Consider the following 17,110-nt stretch of genomic DNA (forward strand, 5'->3'; position numbering starts at 1 on the left):
TCAAGAGCAGAAAAATGAAGCGCAGTGGATTCCCGATTATTCGTATTCTAGCAGATTTCAACTCCTACGAGAATTGGCAGATGCAACACACAAGCGAACGTAAGCGGTCATCATATGGTGATCCTTTTCAAGAGCGATTACAGTGTCTTTGTTGTTAGCACAGCCAGAAAATAACTCCAAAATCTACTACTGATCCCAAAGTGGAAAATCTGATTGCTCATACGGTGTCGGCCAGTTAGAATCCAACTGACCTTATGGCAAACTCTGTACTCTAACAATCTGCCACCAATGAAGGAACGGTGGAAGTTGCAGAAATCCACAAACCTCTCACGTTACGTTCGCCAAAACGAAACGATTCATGCATTTTTCACGCAAGTTATGTAATTCCTTCAAATTCAACCCCCACCTTTGCAGATTAATCCTAAGTTACATTTCCAAACGTCAATATCACGACTTATAGGATTTAGTTCGAGGATCCACGTGCAAATCCAATATCGAATAGCTCAATCCAGGATACTAGGAATGATAATCGACGCACCGTAATGCGTGGAAAATGCATGAGCGTACTATCGTTTCGTTTTGGCGTATATTAAGGTGGTAGGCAGTGGTAAGGATGTTGTTGTTCATGTTGGTGCATATGTCGGCTTTAAGGATGAGGAGTGCGTGGGTGCTATGGGCTCGTTTGTTTGCGAATTGGAAAGGTGGTATAAAAATGTTATCAGAGACGTCGGAAAGGATAATATCGTGAAGGACATGTTCAAAAAATTTGGAAGTGGTGTTAAGGAGAGAAATTGGTCAGTAGTTGTTCAGGGAAGCAGAGGAATGTTGCCTTTTAAGAATGGGAATGATGTAGGCATTTTTCCATAGAGTGAGGAAATGGGCTGTAAGAATGCATGAATTCAAAATATTGGAAAGGAAGAAACTAAAAACCTTAGCGCACTTCGTTAGAACGATGATCGGGATCTGGTCAGGACCGATGGATTTCAGGTTGTTGTGGGCATTATTATGGATTCTAATGTGTGGGGGTGACGGCTAGAATGGAAGAACAGACTTGAGCTGTGTGGTGTAGGGGAGGGATTGGTAGTGTAGAGAGGAAAGATGTAAGGTTTTGGACGTTCTAGAGTACGGTTGAGTCATTTTAGGGTTTGGTTTATTTTCGTAAAAAATATGTTGAACTTAAATCGGAATTTCGGTTATAACGAAAAGGCTCGAATTTCCCGTATGCTTCAGATTTTCCATCCTTAAATAATAGAAATAAGTTAATTATTCAAGAATGGGATCCATGAGGTACGAAAATGGTGAGTGGCTAATATGTCGATAAATACGCCAGCTACAGCTGTGAAAACGAAACATGTTTTACGAGGGTTTTATTCATTCCTAAATTTTCAAACGAGTTTTTCTTGAAACCACGGTTTTTAAGTGCAAACGTCTGCCATTTTGTCATGAATCGATATTTTCAAAATCAACTATGACAAGTACTAGATTATAGTATCTAATTTAATAATCTTTTTGTTTTTTTTTTCGGATGATTTTTGAAGAAACGCCACTGGGTACCGTCTATGCAAATTTTTTTACGGTACTCCAAGAATTATACTATTTCTTTTTGCATTTTTAATATTTTCAAATAAAAAAACACACAAGGTATACTTTTAGATAATTAAACCCTCAATCAGAAATTTCAAATTTTTTTTTAAATACGCAAATATTAACCTTATTTCGACTCCTAGGTGTATATCTTCCCTTAAAAAATATTGTCGTCACTCACGCCGCGCTTGTTAAGTTAGAGGTTGACGATTGATTAGTATCGGTTCTCTAAACTTTACTTCTTTTAATATTATCTATCAATTTTCTTTGGGATTACGATCGGGTGAGTTGCCTGGCCAATCCGTTCAAATCGTTTAAAATTCTGAGTGTAATTTCGCGGTCTTTCTAGTGATTAAATTATTTGAAATAATTAAGACTTGCCTTTTATATTCACTAGTAATGTTTATTAATCTTGCAAACATCGGTATTCGGGAACCACTTGTTCCCTAACAAGTCTCGCACAGACTTGTTACCACTGAGGTTCCCAAAATATTGGTATTTGCAAGATTAGTAAACATGTGATCCTGAATTTCCTGACATATTTCTTTTGACAATGCTGCGACAAAATATGCATTCAATGAAAATTTCTACAAGTGAACCTTAACTTGAATTTATCGTCTCCCGAAAAATACCCTTTTCATAAAGTAGTCGCCCTTAAATTATTTCAGGAGAATCAGCTTTGATTATTTTCGCATCCATTACCAACACATTAAACTGCACTTTTGAATCAAAATTTAGGAATTTAATTTTTTCCTGATCGCTGTGGGCAGAGTAGTACTGAAAAATGAATACCCCATTTTTTGAACAACTTATAGGAAACATGATGCTCAGGCGACTTAACGAGATGATGGGAAAATAGATATTTTGCTAAAAAACAAAAATTTTGGTCTAAGTTCACGATTGTAAAAATAAAAACATTTCCAAGGAGCTGCCCACCAACTTTCAAAATAGTGAAATTTTGCCTCACTCTGGAAGGAGCTGATGAATTTTCGGCCGTATTTCTTTGGACAGGAAGTAACTGGCTTTTTGGCAACCATTCAAAATCATTTGCATTTTCTATTCTTCTATTATCTATCGTAAATAGTAGTCAGTTCACACGTATGCTACGCGCCTCAATATGAGCCTAATCTAGAAAACTTTAATTATATCGCCTGAGTATTATGTGGACCAAAACCCGTTATAGGTAAGTGCGATTGATGAAAAAGCTTTATATTATTATATTATTTTAACGGGCTCAATTAGTGTATTTGCCTAAAAAAGGTAGTTTTTGGGATTTTTAAAAAAAAACTAGCCAGTGCATCGAATGTATTGAAATTTTGAAGGCATATTTCTTGGATAAATAATTTTTCAAAATATTCGACTCCCAGCAAGCTACCCGCGATCTCTGGAGCCTCCAAACAATTCCTCCACTAGTGCAGTGATTGTGACTTTCACACTGTGTGAAATCACAAAAATAAAAAAGTTTTTCAAAGTAGAAGCTATTGTCTGTACAATGACCTACAATTTTTCCGAAAAATTCCATAGTTATTGACAGGGTAAAATTACATTTTTCACCCGATCAGAAACTGAATAGTCATTGTAAAAGTACCGATTTCATTGTCAATAAATATAATATACAATCTAAAATAAACAATATGCGAAAAATTCCTTGGAATATCTGTGTATGTTGTCCCTAGTACTATTATGATTATTATATCGTCGGCATTACACGAGCAATAAAACGGACCCTCAAGTAGCGCACATTTTTAACCGACGAGCAGCTACTCTCAAAAGACTATTACTTAAAAACTATTTGAGATACTATCTGGAATATTTTATATCTTATTTTTAAAATATAATTTATCAAAAAATTGAAAAAGAAAAAAAACCAATTTTCCGAAAATTACATACGATTAAGCATATTAACAAAATGCTATATGGTTGTAGAATGCGCTTAGCTAATATATTACATATATGTATGTAGGTAAAATTCCCAAACAAGAAGGAAATCAAAACGAAACAATTGGAAGCTAATTATGTATTATAATATCCTTTTCGTTTAGTATTCTTCTTCTCCTCTGATAATAGTTGCAGTTAAATACTCTACTGTCCCTGCTTTATTCAATCCCCACCTTTGCAGCCCCCATTACCTGATCTTCTCATTTATCTGTAAGCCGCAGATCAAGTTTCGTAATGAGTCCAAATTTCTTGTGCGTACGTGCCGTTTCCAGATACTTCTCAGAAAAAAAATCGGAAAGAATGACGCGCAAGCCTCCTTGGCATGGTTCCACCCATAATTAAAGTCACTAATTACTTGTAATTTCATTTATCAGTATTAGTGTACTGTAATCTCGTGATATTTTTGGTACGTTTGAAGACCTCAGGCCAGCTTCATGTCCACCTAACGCTATACTCAGCTGCAGATATTTGTACATTATGTACATGATTACATTGTCAGCATTAGTGGTTACACTCAATGAAATGTTGTGAGAAGTCGTTATCAGTAGGAATGTTCGAAAATGCGTAGATACAAATGTGATTTCAATCTTGGGCATCATAATTGTACTACTTACAAGTTCATGTGGAACGAGCGACTATCTGGTTACATTGTTCAGACAGGGTTTGACTCAAAGCCATTAGAAGATTATTACGAGTTCAACTCGACCAATGGCAAATTGAATAAATTATAGCGTTGAGCAACTCCACTGACCCCGATGTTTTATCAGTTCACTGATAGATTCCTGGAAAATTTTCATTATTTGGAAATCTTTTGATCTAACCGACTAAGATGACGGGAAAACTACCGAAGAACACTTAAATGGTTTCTCCGGTTCCCGATAAAAATTGCGTACAAATGTAAAGTTGCCGATAAATCTTTATAATTAACTGCTTAGACGATTGGATAAATAACATGTAACCATCCCTAACGTTTAAAATTTTACAGCGCATATCTACTAGTAGAGCTGTCCCCCATTCAGTCTGTTGGGAAATAAGTGAAAATTATCTGTTGCTTTGGACTGGAAAGGGAGTTCAAGGAACCAAGTTGCAAAATGCTGTAATATCGACTCAATCTCGCTATCGCGGAGTGAGAATAGATTTCGAACTCTTCGACACGCATTTCTAAATGTCTGGGCTATGTGAATTATGCAATAGGTAATTTTAGTGTCGGCGGAGCAGTTCATCAAACTACAAGTTTCATAAGTCGGATATCTGAAGTTTAGTCTTCTTAAGACGCGAATTGATTTTATGACCACAATCAGAGCCACGCTGTGACCAGCAACATCGGTACCAGTCTATATTGGTTGCATAGCTCAACATGCTAGTGGATGGAAGACCTACCCAATCTCCACCAAACTAAGGAGTACGACACCCGAGTTGAAACGCAACGCCATGTTTGAAACCGAAAGGTCTCTTTGTCCGTTTAGTTCTAACTAAGCCTTGGAGCATTCGCCTATTGCATCACGGCCAGCAAGCCAAAGTGAGTACAGCGTTTCCCCGTACTACCACGTGGAGGTTCTCCTCGGCCGCTTAGTTTTGGTCGGCCAACAGGGTTTGTATCCACTTCCTCGCCGGCATCTCCGAGAGCACTTGATCTAAGGTGCAGTAAATTTAGGCAAAATCGACAAGTTTGACTTACTATAACTTTGCTGATAAGGGTAGGATTTTCACCGAACTTTCTTGTATGGTACTCCATATCACCATCTACAGCATTGTTCTAGCATGAATATAAGAAGGGGTTTTGGAAAGTTTACTAACATTAGGTATTATTAATACATTATATTGGGAGGATGTTGGTATGGGGGTATTTGAAGTCTAGATGTCTATAGGGACACCATCATGATTTTTTTGAGATTTTTCTGAGTAGTTTCTGAGAACGGCCCCGTTATTTCCGTGACCCATTTGTTTACTGGTTCTAAGGTTTTAAGGTCGCGGTTCATCTCGACAACAGTATGCTGTAGTATGCCGTTACGGTCTTGAATGAAGTGCTCTCACACACTCCAATGCTCTGATCCAATATGGATTGTTTACCACAAAACCTTAAAAGGGCTGGAGGATTGTCAAAATACAGGTAAGTAGGATAGTAGACAGTAGGTCACTCTCCTAAAGAAAAGAGTTTCGAGTAAATTGCTTTGTACTGTACAAGATTGAAGAGGAAGAAAACGAGAGCTGAGAAGATGCATGTCTGCTCATCATCTGCTGTACTGTCTCGTTGACGTAGGCTATCATCTGCACAGTATTAAGTGGGATTATACTGAAATTGAAGCGCAATCTCATTGAAAACTGAGATTGTGTGGGCATCCTATACTCCACAAAAAGGAATTCACAAGATCCACGCATAGTAGATTAAGATGGGTGGTTCCGGCGAGAAGAAAGAATTATGTTTTTTTGAATTTTCGAATGCCCCATAATCACAAAACTCTTTGTTCCAGTATTAAGTACAAATCTGGTTACTTCCTATCCAGCGCAAACTAAACATCGGAGAGAAGCACAACCTCATTAATCAAAGTTTATTCGAATTTGAGCGCAAAGACACAACAAAAATCGAACACTACCCGATGTTCACTCTTCAAGGTCTTAGGACCGAAATGAACTTTGCTAATGAAGTTGGAATCGCTACTTCTTCCTATAGAAATAAAAGCGTAGCGAGTCGACCTGGGGATGATGTCAATCGTGTCTCAATCTCCAATGTTAGGAGGCAATTACATTCGCTCTGCTGTACAGTTTTGTTATATATTCCGGATTAGGAAATAGTAGTCCTGATTGCCCGCTAAACGTTTTCTAAATCAGTTTTCGTCCCCCGACGATATTTCAAATGCATATACCAATGAAGGGGTAGCGGACACATTCAGTACATTTGAAATAGTTAACACTTGCCTTTTCTTTTCGCTAGTAATATTTATTAATTTGCAAATACCGATATTTCAGGAACCACTTGTTCCCTTCATCAGTGCTATAAGTTTATGTTCACGTTGCGACTGCTTGTTGATGGGCAAGCGTGTAGACGGGCCAGATCGCAACAAACGCTAGCAACCACGTTAAATACCCTGTCCCCATACTTGGCTTTTGATACTTTTCTATAAGGCTTGGCAAACACGTAGACGGCACTTTCCGATTTCTTCGATAACGGATCCTAAAACTCAGTTTATTGCTAGCCCTTAAATGCACCAAACTTAAAGGCACATGCTGAATTATCCAAAGAACCCGCCGTATCTTCCGGAGCCTGGCTATCATAGAAGGAGAACAGACAAAGGGAAGCAGTTTTATGTCATAAGCATACGGCAAGCACTGGCAGGCAAATAGAAAGGGGAAGTCTTAGATGGAAAGTAAAAGCAATAGGGAAGCTCAGTGATACACTTGAGGATGACGAAAAGGATCAGGGTATGCAACATCCATGTGGTATAGATTAGTAAGATTGGAGGCGAATTATCTAATAATCCACGGGGAAAACTTAAAGAAATAAGATTGAAAAGATATTTTGCTATTTACCGAGTTATACAAAATCAATATATGTATATAACGTACACTTTCAGTTGACGTTTGGCCAGAAGCTGGCGAAATAAGTAGATAAGTTTTAAGTAGATGTTACTCTTTATTTGTAAGATGCCCAAGTCCCAACCAGTCGTTAACGCATATGTATGTTCTAAATTTTGAAATAAAAGAAACTTTTGAAATTATTCTCCGCAAAAGCAATTTCGCAACTTGATTTCCTCGAAACTCACTGTAAAAGCATGCTAAGAGAAAAACGTTAAAGAAGGATGGCATTGGTGTGAAGGTTGTCAATAAGAGACTAAACTAAAGAACGGATATGGAATGGAATGGTAGAGGATACGGAGCGCCTTCTCTATATTGCATTTCTGGATCTAGAGTTCATCAAGGAAGCTCACATTTTCTCTTTGTTCTGTTATAGACCCTGTCACATGTGGCATCCAACGTTCAGTGCACTACAGATGATGTTTGCAAGCGTCTCATAACAAGCCGAGCTCGAGCCATTTGTCCAAAGTGGAAAGATGCAGAACCTGAAGAATCTGAATAAAACAGAATTATCAGTGTCAGTGGTTTGTCGAAAATTGAAGGATTCGAGGATCTCGGATCAATAAAAACGGTGAACTGGAATGGGATTCCACAACTGGGGTTTTTCTTTTGTGATCGACACATCAACTAATGTCAGAAATCCAAAATTTACCATATTGACGTCCTGTTGCTCTCTACGGCTCTAAATTTCTGGTCGACTATCACGACAATGAACGTCACCTCGCTGTAATGTAATGATCGTATCCGAAATCAGACAATTTACGATCGATATAGGATTGCACCGACCGTAGAATAATTGCGAGGGGCATTTAGGAAGGTGCAGACATATAATTCGCTCTGCCAGAGCTCTTTTGCTAAGATTGGTCTGAGCACCGGAATTGATTGTTTGCCAACAAAGACCGACCGAAACAACAATAGGTTGATACGCTAAGTGCTGTTTTGAGAGCTTTTTGACTGTAACAAATCGGGCCTACGCCGACGCCGTTGTTGACCAAGACACAAGTTAACAAAAATATAATTTCTAAGTGTTTTTTTACAAGTTTACTAGACGACCCTATCGCTTCGAAATACCAAATATTCTCAGACTCTCTCAGACTCAGACGTCGGTACTTGTGGATCCAAGCTATAAAATCTTCATTTCGATACTACAAAATTGAATGGACCTGGGATTCAGGAGTTATCGGTTTTGAAACGTTTTAAGCATGGGTATCCCCAGATATTTTGAATGAAAATATGCGAAAAATAGAATACAATGGCAAATGTTCCTCTGATTGAGACATCGGATCATCCCGGTTGTGTTGCGCAACACACACGTCGACCGACCTGAAGTATTTTTTGAACGGGAAAGTTAACCAGCAGTTAAGATAATTAGCGAAATTGCTTAAAAGATTGGACCCCTCAAAATATCATAGAAAGTTCTAATCAAGCAACATTTTTTTGAAAATCTGTCTTTCAACTCCGGTAGACAGAAGCCTTTCTTGGAAAATTTGTACTTCTGTTTGGAGTACAAGCGGCTGAAGTTGTACTGCTGAATTGTTCCTCCCCCAATCCATTAAACAAATATCTTTATATGTTCTTTTATTATATTATATTACTATTATTAGTGCACTCTGCTGGTCCGTTCCAAACTCATATTTTTCTACTAACCCATTAAACTTACACCCTCCCCACAGATTATGTGGAAAAGACACGCGAAAGGAAAGTAAAATATTTTCCGCATAAATTTTATAAAATGGTGAGAAGGCTCAAGATTTGTTGGCAAAATCTCACAGTGTGTATTTTAAATTAAGATTAAAAATAATACATGTTCAAAAAAAAAGGTAAATAAATCGAAATGAGACGAAAGTGTCTGACCTGCTTGAAGCGTTTTAGCCAGCCAGACAAACTGCGACACTAATCTTCTATGTTTCACTCGGCTTGCAAAAACATTTTTGTTTTATTCCAGACCAAGAAAGATTTATAACATTGTGTCTAGATCGCTGATAAATATTCTTGTTGTTTTTTAGCGGAAGCTGCTGTGAATGCGCTTGCTCCGCACTGCGAAATTTCTCTTCGCCTTCGCGGACAGCTTATGAACACATACACATTTATGTAGGCAACATGTATTGGAGCCATGCAAGGTTATGTTATCAGGACATTATACGACCTGCAAAAAGTCGAGTGGCAAATTTCTGAATATTGAATCCGCTATCTTCTCGCAAGCAGACATCAACAATTTGCAGCATCAAATAAATGCTACTCTAAACATAGTACCATCAACGAGGTGATTTATTTAATATAAACAATTTAAAAATAATTTCGGAGAGTTGATAGTGGTAGGAGTCGATTCTCAAGATCACGAAAAGAATGGCAGTTGAAGAAAAATTAGGAATGTCAGTAATGTCAAATATGAAAAAATCGCAATTCCAGCAGTTTTAATCATGGTGGATCGTTCGCTCTGGGACTTTGAGACCAAACTTCTGAATTGTAAACTTTACTACTCCTCCGTTATTTTGAACCAAACAGCTCCAAAAATAAGAATCGAAACTTAAACAAAAACAACTCATAACCCGTACAAGGAAAAGCAAACCAATTATTATTTATCAACACAAAGTGGCAGGAAGTAGAGAGCATCGACTCATGACTTTAATTTATAGTCATCAGGCAGAAAACCGCACATTTGCCAAACATAAAACAACCCCACTGGGGAGCTAGCCATTCAGCAAGACCCAGATGATAGGAGCTATTTTTTTTTAAAACTGCCAAATCATTACCATATGAGTCATACTACTATTTTGATGGTTAATTACTGACATTCTTCATTCAAAAACTCATCCCCAATCAAGATTATTTTTGACTCTCTTGCATCTGTTTGATTAGTTTATTTGAGTTATAGTTAATATGAACAATTTATTTTACAAAATATATTGTCACGTTACTATGTTATTGAATAGTTAATAACTAATTTTTAGTTCATGTTATAAGACAATATCTATTGATCATCGATTCAGAACGGAGATTCAGCGCAGAGAAACGAATTTGGATGACACTTTCGGATTCAGTATAGAATTTTTCCATAAGATTAGATAGTTTTCGTGTTTTCGCTCATACATACTTAACATTTACTAAATTTGATTGCAAAAGATGATTTTTTTTTTCTGTTATTTTAAAATGTAAGAGTAATTTTTTTAGTATCTGACGAGTCAAGGACTCGATGGGGAACCGAACCAATATGGGGGAAATTTTCTGTCGCTGCTTCTGATCCACCGACATCACGCTGTGAACCAGGGCAAGTTTATAATAAATACAAAAGAATTGGATACAACCAAGATACTCCAGTCATTAAAGCTTTCAACCTCTGAATTCTTTCAGTCAAGACCGATTGACATGAAATTTGGGGTGGGATTAGAGAGTGGCATAAGAAACAAAAGTTACATAGCGCCGATGTGCACTTCCCCACCGAAGAGGTGTGGCAACCCCTCCTCAAGGGTGGAAATTTTTTCGAAATAACCATAGAAATCGATTAAATGGTCAATTCTGAGCAAAAAATGTTTCCTGAAATTTCTTCGTACAAGTAGTAGTTTTCGAGTTATTCATGTTCAAACATGTCGTTTTTTTTATCGAAAAAATGCATATTTTCCAACAGTTTTTCGCAAATAACTCGAAAACCATACATTTCATGTAGAAATGATATGAAGCAACACATTAAATAACAAAAGAATGAATCTTTTTATTTTTTTGTGGGTGTAATATGCATTGAGTTATAGCTCGTCAAACGTAAATTCGGAATATCTAAAAAATTAACACCTTCAGGTCAAATAACACAAAACCAGTAACTTTTTGTGGAAATTGGTCTGAAGTCTCTTTTAAAGTGCCTGAGAAGACCTTTAAAATGAGGTATGGAAGAAGTCAGTGGGATAAATAATAACGGAGCTATTAACAAAATAATGTAATTACCTGAATTTTTTGTATAGAAATAAATAAAAACAAAACTGATTTTCTCATATAAAGTGAGCATAAGTCGAATCCCTTGAGAATCTACTATATTTAAGCTTTGATAGATATAGAGTGCGTAGTTTCCAAAAAAGTGTGATTTACCCCAACAAAAATTTACGTTTGACGAGCTATAACTCCGCCCATATTTTACCTACAAAAAATAAAAGATACGTTCTTTCTGTTATTGTCATTTAACATGCTTTTCCCAGCATCACGGGTCAATGTTTGCAGGACCAAGTTAAAGAAAACGCATGATAGCGCATCCCCTTCACTTAGACCGTTGTTGATGACCGTGTACAGTTTTACCCTGGCTACGCTATAATAGGCACCCTTAAATTCGATAAAAAATTGGTGCAACTGATGTCCATATTCCAACAGTTTTTCCATCGTTTGCCGCAGAGAGAACATCTGATCTTCTGTGAAGTCTCTTTGGTATGGGCCAATAATGTTCTGGGCGGTATGGGGATATTGAACCTAGCAATATAGCGGAGTATATCTTATAGATGGTACTCAGTAACGTGATACCCTCTATAATTGCTGCACTGCGTGATATCTCCCTTTTTATGTATGAGACAAATAACGCCTCGTTGCCAGTCTTCAGGCATTGATTCGATGTCCTACACCTTGAGCATAAGTTGATGAACCACTTGGTGTAATTAGTCGCCTCCATATTTAACGAATTCGGCTGTAATTCCATCGGCTCCTGGCGACTTATGATTTTTAAGCCGATGAATGTTTCTTCTATACTTGGTGGTGGCATTATTGTCCGTCTTCTTCAGTTGGCGGGACCTCCAACTCGCCAATGTTCTGGTTGTTGAGCAGTCCACCAAAGTACTCAACCTATCACTCCAATGTGTTCATTATGTCGGAAATCAGATTTCAATCTTTGTCTCGGCATGACGAGCATCGAGATATGTAAGGCTTCATCCTGCTGACTTGTTGGTAAAATTTCCGCGCTAGTGCGGTTTCAACCAGTTTCGAGTTCACAGAAATGTTGGTTCCTTCCTTTTTCCATCTGTGAAGTCGCTTCTCCGCTCGCCGGAGTTCGAAATAAGTTTCCGCGTGCCCGTGTCCTTTGAGAATGCAACATTACTTGGTATGCGGTATTCTTCCGTTGCTAGCTTACATTTATCGTCGAACCAGCCGTTTCGACTCCTTTTGATTGTGAAGATCATTTGTTGATGCTTCATCTCCAGGATCTCTGCGGTTATTTCGGCATCCATTTCCTTGCGGTGGGCTATGCTGTGGATGTCTTTAGCGTTAATTCTCACCTGCTTGTCAGAAGGGATTCTGGGTGGTGCTGTTATTCGAGTCCGGAGCACCATGTCAACGAGATATGATCCGAGTCTATATTGCCCCCCTATATGTTCTGACATTCATCAAGGCTGAGAGGTGGCGTCGTACGATCAACACGTGGTCAATTTGGTTGAAAGTGGCCCCGTCTGGAGAGACCCACGTATGTTTGTGGGCCGCTTTCCACGCAAGCCCGGTATTTTCAAATCATTTCGTGTGACACTGCTAATTTAATAATCCGCAGTCCGTTATCATTTGCATTTTGATGTAAGCTATTGGAGAAAACGTATCGCCTAAATACGGGCTCCGTCCCTACTTAGCTGTTAAAATCCCCAAGTATAATTTTGATATCATACTTGGGACAGACTTCGAGGATTCGTTCCACTGCTTCGTAGAACGTATCCTTTTCTGATTCTGCAGTTTCCTCTGTAGGGCCGTGAAAGTTTATGATTTACTGGATGGCTACTATAATATATGTAGTGGCTCTTCTCCAGGAAACTGGTCCCTGTCCAACGCATCTCCTGCAACGCTATTACATCAGCTCTATATTTGGACAGGATATCGGTTATCTGCTCCATCTCTGTACGGGAAGCACACGTTCCATGAGACAATGCGCAAATTGTTGTTCCGTTTTCGTTGCCGGGTTCGGCGTTGTGTGTCAGTCCAGTCCGGGGTCCTTTTATGACTTCTTAACAAGTTGTTTTCCGTGTAGGGTTGTCAGCCCTACCCAACCCCAAGCAGGAAGACCAGTACAATTTGTCCCGTTTTTAGGGGCGGGAGACTCGCCTTCATTCTTATCCGTTTGCAGCTTTTCGTTAAAAAAGAACTGGAGGCGGAGATAGGATTTGGTAGTAGAGCTATTGGTGTTGTTCAGCAGGTGTGAATATTATAAAATATAATTTTAAAATGGTGCAATATCTTGCTGATTGCCTGTAACGAGTGCTTTGAAAATTCAAAATGGACTCTAGACTAAAAAGTAAACAATAACGTCTACGAACCATTTCATAGTTTTATATGCATGAACTTTTCTGAAAAATTAGAAACATCACTTCTTTTGGGACAATTATCCGCATATAAAAAGGGAGTTTATTGTCTAGTTTTCTTCATAAGAAAACTAATTTTTGTTTGGTTTCTAAAAATCAATTAAGTAGATTTGGAGGTAAACGTCGTGCCAGTTTAAAACGTAATTTTAAAAAAGAACTCTCTCAAAAAAATTTGAAAAAAAGCCACTTTTTCACGATTTTTTTTTAAAGAAACTATTATATTTATCAACAATGTTTCTTTTTGGCATTATTAAATGTAAGTTTAAGTATATATTATATTTTGCTGCTTTCATATGAATATTTCTGGAAAAATCGAAATATCGCTTTTTTTAGAACGATTCACCATAGGTAACAGGAGGTAGTTTTTTGAAGTTTTAGATGCTCATTGTCTGATTTTTCTTATCAATAATGAAAAAATGTTTAGCTGTTTGGAATCTGTCAAGTAGATTCGGAGAAAAATGTCCTACCAGTTTGAAAATAGTAGTTTCGAGAAAAACGGGTTTAAGTATAAGTAGTTAAGTAGTAGAGTAGAAACTACAATTTTATTGAATAAAAGGTTGAACATTTTTGTTTACCTTTAATCTTCGATTCCTGGAATACTGAAGACCCTTTTCATCTGTAATTACTGTAAATGTTTGCCAAATTTTTTTTATCTGAATTCGGCCCTTTTTTTACTGCTCGCTTCTCCTTCTAATGGCTTGCGAAACGCTGACCTCGTCAAATTGTAGGTAAGTTTTCGAATCTTCGTCGAAAATGGATGCTGCGATCGAGGCTTCAATTTCAGTGACATTTTTGCCAGAAAACTTGCACTTCAAAGAATTATTTACTATTTTTTGTATTCCCGTCGAGACATCCTTTTAGCAACTCATCACTGCTAAGTGACTTTAATACTGGCAAAATATAGTCACATATGCTTGGATCTAGCGGTGGCTTATAAGTAAAAAGCTTATTTTTTTTTCTTCGTTCTGCAAGAATTTCTTTATAAAATTTTAGGAAGTAATTTTTGAATGTGTTAAATTCTGGTCGGTCATTCCTGGTGAATAGTCAGGGTTCTCACTCTCAGTTAGCAGGTTCAAGTAATTGGGCAGTAGAAAGAACACTAACACGGAATAGTCTCAACTTGATCTCTGTGTTGAGCTAACAGCATTTACAGCATTAGATAGGGCAGCGAAACCGGATCTAGCACTGTTAATGCGTCGAGCTACATCCAGTGCAGTGCCACTACAAGTAAAAACCCAGATATACAAATTGATCGATGCTCTGCCCATGAATGGAGATAAGGAAAGTACGATGACCCGTTGGACTGAGAGTCTTTGTTGGTGTATACCTTCAGTCCAACTCTATATGCCTCTCTTTCCAAATTCTCAGCCATTTGGTCGAGGTTCATGACCCGGTAGCAGAGCAAATTTCATCAGCATAGTCGAGGTGTAAGGAAAAATGTCATAGACCATTGAATTCGTCCAAGTGCTCCGGACAAGTAAGTATGAAGAACGTCACCGAAAACAAGAAGAAATAAGATTCGGAGCAAAACCAGCCTGCTGAAGGGATCGAGATGTTCTTTAATGCCTTCCTGGGTTATTTTAGCTACTATCTTTGCGATGGCAGGGAGGACGCAGATACCCCTCCAACTGTCACACTCAAGACGGGTGCATTTTTAAGGTTTTGTGTGAAACAAAACCTTATTAGAATCGAGTCGGTGCCTCTCTGTATGTCTGTTACACTTGATTTATTCGAAAATGACTAGACCGATTGCCACAAAAATTGGTGAGAGCTGCTGTTTTTTTTTTATGTTGAGGGTGTAAGTTTTTTTCACAGAATGTGGCCACGTGGGGTAGCAAATGAAAGGGCGTAATTGATACTTTTCGAAACTGGTCCCATATTTGATATCGGGTGAAAAGTAAGGAAGTGAGGGCTGAAAATATGAGCCTCAAAAACTGTAACAGGTCTCGTTCTCAGAACCTATCCAACCGAAAAATCTGGAAAAATCACAGTGGTGTATCTAAACAAAATCTCACTATATATATCAATTCGTCAATACCACAACAAAGTGAGCTCACTTAAATGGGAGGGCGCAGGAAAACATTTCGTTTTGGTTTTTTAATCATTTATAGATCAATTACTCGAAACACATATGTATGTATCTATATGTATATGTAAATGAAGCTTTAGGGTAGTGCCTAATTTAGATAGATATATTTGTATATTGAACAAGAAGTATTCAATATTCGCGTTTTATATGTACATATGCATACTTTTATGTACGAAGTAAATCGAAAATAGATGTACGATCAATTTATATACATGAATGTAAAAGTATGGTATTCGGTAATGGTCAATTTTTATTTGTTTAGAGTGAGCATAATATCTACGTCTGTAATATGTACGTATCTTGTAGTTTGAAAAAATTAGAAAGGCATGTTTTGAGTTTTTAGCCATATACGAATAGAAAAATGTGCATAGAAAGTTTCTCACATAAGATGAACACAAAACCTTTATACCCGAAAGTGGTCATTTATTTCACGGTGCCATTCTCAGAAACTATCCAATCGAAAAATCTGAAAAAAAATTAAGAGGCTACCACTATATGGTGGCTAGGCTCTGAAATACCTTCCATAGCCATATCCCTTCAAATAAAGTTAATAATACTATGTAAATTTTGTAAAAACGTAGGCTATAATATAGAGCTTGATCCTACTAAGTTTGGTGGAAATTGCACTATTACTAGCAAAGTTATAATATGTTAAAATTGTCACTTCTTTGGAAATTCAAGGTTTTGAATGTCAATATCACCCGAAAGTGGATATACTCACATAATATATGCATATATTACGTGTTACGTACTAATCCACACTCAAATGTCTTTATAAAAGAAATACACCAAACATTTCATACCTGAGGCGTCCAGCTTCCGGTCTCCTGACTTGCTTCTAGTTTTTATGGTAGCTCTGCCCTCATGATTGACCTGATGGTTATTTTGACAATCCTCTATTCAACGCTGTGATTACAAATGAAATTCGTAACTGCGAGTGACCATTTGGACTATGAAGCAGTCTCATTCAGCGTGATCAATTTTATTTTGTTACCATCGTTTGTGAACTGTAGCATGTTATATGAACCAATGTACATATCTCGAATGATCGTATCCATTTTGTAATTAAATGCCGCTTTACAATGCATGATATACACAAAGCTTTGGATAATTCTTTTAGCGCTCCCTATGGTATGGTTCTTCTAACCCAATCGGTGGTAGGTAATTCTGAAATCACGGTTGCCACTCTACCTAACATTTAAATACTTACAGTACTAAAAAAAAGGAAAAGATTTCCAAATTCAATATAGGGAAACCAACCAAATCCTCAAAGCCCATAAGAAAATTATTTACTCAAATTTTCCAGTATAATTTTTAATAAAAAAAATCATTTCTAGTAAAAGTCGAATCTAAGAAGCCACGTCTAGACGCGAAATGCAAAATATTATCAGCCAGAAAATTCCACATCTACAGATACAATAGGTGCCCGTGTTCGTATTTATCACTTTCCAGGATGTTCACACATGCGCATGCGTCCATCTCATAAATCTCCTATGTATGGTGAACTTTTTGACGCAAACCTGGTTATCACTTGCATGCATCGAGTTCAAATCAATTAAATGTTGATGTTAATGCGCAATTCATAACATCCTCTCCAGATAAGATATGGTGCATC

The sequence above is a fragment of the Hermetia illucens genome, chromosome 4 (assembly GCF_905115235.1).
Source record: "Hermetia illucens chromosome 4, iHerIll2.2.curated.20191125, whole genome shotgun sequence".
Taxonomy (NCBI): Eukaryota; Metazoa; Arthropoda; class Insecta; order Diptera; family Stratiomyidae; genus Hermetia; species Hermetia illucens.